Raw genomic sequence first — 4,868 nt, 5'->3', positions numbered from 1 at the left:
CCTTCCCTTCCCTTCCCTTCCCTTCCCTTCCCTTCCCTTCCCTTCCCTTTCCTCCCTTCCCTTCCCTCCCCGCCCCCTCTCTCCTCCACACACACCAATATTTGTTTATTAATCTGGACTCTCATTTCTAGTCTGATGGTAGTTTTCTACATTAGTGAGGTCCTGATTTTCAACTAAAATGAGAACAGTGACACCCTGCATGCAAATCAGATAAATTATTAATTAACAGGGAGGGTAGGAAGAGGGAAGAGCAGCAGAGAAATAAAATACAAGCACCGCCAACATATAAGCTTTCTAATATTGTATCTGTCTGCTCATCAACACTTAATAAAAATGTTACGAGGTGCTATTTACATATAGAATTTGAGAATTATAAGCTTTTCACTATTCCTTTACTTTCAACATATTTTAGCAACTGCAAAATGATAATCATGATAGTGGAAATAAAGTTCATTGCTACAAAAGTGTTGAGGGTTGGTCTAATTATAAAGGAGACGAATCTATTTCTTTGAAGAAGATGCTTGGTGATTACTTATTGAATGAGTGAAATTCTCCCATGTCCTAAATGTAGCCTTGTGTTTATCTGATGGTTGGGAATGGTCTTTCCTAGGAAAATATGAATGGCTTTTGCTTTGCTGAAGGAAGATCCTGAGTATCTCTGGCACGAATCTTGAAAATGGAATAGGGTTTCGTTGGGAGGGAGGGATGTACAGTGTAAGTAATAAGCAAGTTAAGATTGGAGCTCCATCTCCTCTCTTTGGTACTTCTCTGCTCAGGCCACAGGTAAGAGGCTAAAGTTAGGGTCTGGAACTAGGAGATGAGAACTGTGGCCTTATTTTGTCCCCTGTATTTAGCTCTGGCCTCTGTTTCTGCAGCTGGTAGACCTTCTGATCTTTGAGGTTTGGCAGCAGGGGCAGAAGGCTAATGGCTGTTTCTGAAAGTCTGCCTAATTCTAAGATCATTTTTTAGTTTGAAGGGGCTTACTATCCATAAAAAGGTAAACCCATAGTCACTCAAATTTGTTTCATGAGATAACATTCATTCATTATTCATCCAGTAAATATTTATGGTGTGCCTTTTTGTTCGAAGCCCTGGGCATATAAGGATTCTTCAGATAATTTGCAACCACACAGCTTATTCATTGATTTCAGTTTAAACTCAATTCTTAAGCTTTTACACACACACACACACACACACACACACACACACACACACACACACCCTTTCTCTCAATTCCATCAGCAACTTCTAATTCTCTACCAAGTGACTTTATGAGTCGTTCAGTGGAGCCTGTTCCTTTTCACAGGACCATGCTCTGTGCCCGAGTTAAAGATGATGTTTCTGGTGCCAACCTCCCGCTTCTTTCACTCTGATGAAAGCCCCTGCCCACTTCCTGACCTCGGGGAGGGGAGGTTTTTGGCCTCACAATGTTCATCCTATGACAGTTGCCTTTCTTTCATTCATAAAGTATTAATTTGCCACTAGTTTACTACTGCTTGACTCTTTTCAATTTATTTTAAATCCCCATCTGAAAATATCTTGATGAAAGGAAATGACTCAAAATATTTCAGTGTTAAAAACAAGAATGTCAGATGTGGAAGTAGGGAGAGGAGATGTCTCATGGATGTCCGCTGGTGATGAAACGTATTTGGAATGACTGACATGATACTTTGTCACTAAGCACAAGACTGATATTGCTGTTCTGATTTAAGTCCTCATGAAAAACTGGAGTAGAAGCACAAATATACTTTCGTAATTTAAATAGTAAAAAAGCCCACCATGTAATCTGGACTCTCTTCTCTATGTAATTATAGTCATTTCCTAAAGTGTCTGGGATGAAAACATGGAGCATAGCTGTAGTTTTCAGTAATATCACGTGAAATCAGCATCTCAGAGCTGAGAATCCTGTTTTCTCTACTATATCACCCCAAACTACATAAACTCTGCCAGTGGGAGGAAAGTATTGATTACACAGGCGTTGAAAGCCAGAGGTGCTCTGGGTTCCCTGGAAGTGTTATTCCACGTGCCATCACTGGGCCCTGCCCCGTCATCAGAGGAACAAGGAAGCATGCGGGCATTTGTCCAAAGTGGTTTTATAACCGTGGGTTCCACAATCAAAGCCATGAATCACCACTGACAAGGCTTGCAATAACCAGAACAGGATTAAAACAGAGAAAAGAAATCATGAGGTAATTCACAGGATTTCAAATAAACCACTTTCCATTCTGTAAGCTATGCCTAAATATTTGAAGAAACATCAGATTTTCTTAGACTACAAAGAAAACATCTCTCTATATTCCTGCCGGGATCCTTATCTTCAATTTATGCAGTTAATATTTGCTTTCTAAAATTACCCTCTTTGATAAACCTTGTTTGGACAGTTTAGTGTGGAAAAGTCCAAACTTTCCTTTAGGCAGTGATAACCTTAATCAGGTCAACAATAGACACTGTCAATGTCCCTCCCTGCCCTTTTCTCCATTCTCTGCTTCTGTTATTCCTTCTACTACTTTTAAAACAATATTCTCCCTTTTATCTACTTTTATTATGCATTCTCTATACAACCACCCAGAGTTTTGTGTTGTTGTTTTTTTTAAAAATTTTTTTTTAAAAAGCAGATAAGCCCTGGGAAAGACAACTTTCCATTCAAATATTCTATCATGAAAGATCCTGGGCTCTTATTAGAAAAAGTCATAATGTGGAAATCTATCCACCTAGTAATAAGATCTCAGGTAATATTCCTTTACTATATTGATTTTGCAAAAGCAACCGTTTTGTTGCCAGACTTTGGAGCTCAGTGATAGCTCTCCATATGAGATTTTGAAATGTTGCCAATTAAACTAGGTTGGAAAGATTGCAAGGAAGTGTGTAATAGAGAACTCCTAGAACAAGGAGAGGAGTTGCTGCACAGTGAGTGGCATGACAAGGTCCAAGATTCATTGTATCATCACAATAATTTCCCCCCAAAATTCAGTTAAAAGTGAATGCCTTAGAAAGACATATAATGAGTACACTATTTAAATTAATTTTTCTTTAGATTGCATTGAAAGAATGAGTGAATGAAGGAATGAAAGAACAAATGAATGAATGAAAGGTGCATGCATCTACAGCTGACACTACCAGAATGAACAATATCTAACTTTTCATAGGATGATACTTAAGAAAAAGAAGTCAACGGCTGTAGTAGACTTTATCAATATCTCTGTGGCTTTGCCTCTTCCAGCATCCATGCCCATTGTTAAGAGCCTTTGTAATTTGTTGTGATAAAGAAGTGGAATGTCTCTCCCTCCTCCTTTTCTTTGAGTTTCATCATCTGACTTGTTTTGGTCAATGAAACATTAGAGAGTGTGATGTGACTAAGGCTCTCCATCTATTGAGTTTGCTCTCCGTCACTTCTGCTATTGTCATGAGAATTTACCCAGACAGGAAGAGGATGGGAGATATGTAGAACAGAAGTTTGTGCAGGCAACCTTAATCCCCAGCTGGACCCCAGCCATATGAGCACACAGCTGAGATAATTACAGCCACCCAGCCCACTGCAGGCTAGATCAGCCAGCCCCAAAGATCTACAGACCTGTGAGCTAGATATATGGTTATTACTGCCTGCTGCTGAGACTTTGTGGTTGTTTGTTATCCAGCCTTTTCTTGAAATATCTAACTGATATAGACGTGTAATCTTCAGAACTGAGCTTTCGCTTTTTAATGTGACAATTCACATTGGAGACCTTACAGCCATACTTAAAATGACACTCTCTCTAACCTCAGTTAAAAATATTTGGCCATAAGACAAGTAGGAGAACTAGAGAAGACATTCTATCTGGAGCTGGACAAATTCATCCTAGAAGTATGACGCATTAGTTATCATGAGGAGCTTTGAGGCAAGCATCAGCAGGGATGCTAAGACGTAATTGGAATTGAGTAGCATAGCATGATTCTTATTTTTTAAAGCAAGTGGTAGATTTGCTACAAAAGGTCCTTCCTATGGATGCTTTTTTGTTGGTGTTGAAAAGCTGTTAATATGTGAGTACTTCCAGCTTTGTCTTATCCCATTGTTTGCTGAAAATGGTACTGGGCTTTGTCCACTCGAGTCATCCCCTACTCTGGCTTCAACACGCTCCTGGAAGGGTCCTCCTATTGTTTTATGGGTGCGTTGGGCTTTCTGATGCTGAATAAAAATGTTGAGAATGAGGGAGAACTAAATTATGGGTAGAAAAGTTAAAGGGTAAGATTAGAGGAATAGCGCCCTTTTTAAAAGACAGGAAAGCTGCACGAGGTCAGGGATGGGGGAGCCTTTTGTTTAAACTAAGAGGACTCAGAGAAAGGGAGGCTGTTAGGGATAGAAAAGGACGGATCTTAGCAAAGGGTCCTACAGGTTTTGTTGTTTCAATTCTCTTTTACATGATTTGAAAAACGCAGGTGGAGAACCGGCGTTTTAATTAATTAATTACTTAAAAAAATAATAATATCACCTTTCTGAGACTAGCTTCTGTGGGTCACAGCCTCTGTCAGTGATGATCTTGCACAAAAAGTTTACTATGGAGTGGTGTCACAGAGTGGTAAGAACATGTAGATATACAGTGATATTCAGTTCCCATATCACTTATTAGATGCATAATTAGACAGTTACTAAACCATCCCAAGTTGATTTATACCATGGAGAAAATAATATATATTCATAGGTTGTTCTCAGGACTAAGAAGGCAGTAAATATTAAAATGCCTGGCACATCGTTCGGACATAAATGTTAGTTGAAATGCTGGTGCACAGTATTTTCTTCACGAAAATTCAGTTTGGCCTACGGTCCATGTAAAATTTGACCTGTACCACCAAGCTGTGCTCCAGTCAGAAGCAATGGCTAACTGGGTAAGCAG

Source organism: Myotis davidii, unplaced genomic scaffold (genome assembly GCF_000327345.1).
Source record: "Myotis davidii unplaced genomic scaffold, ASM32734v1 scaffold196, whole genome shotgun sequence".
Lineage (NCBI taxonomy): Eukaryota > Metazoa > Chordata > Mammalia > Chiroptera > Vespertilionidae > Myotis > Myotis davidii.
This window is presented reverse-complemented; position numbering follows the sequence as displayed.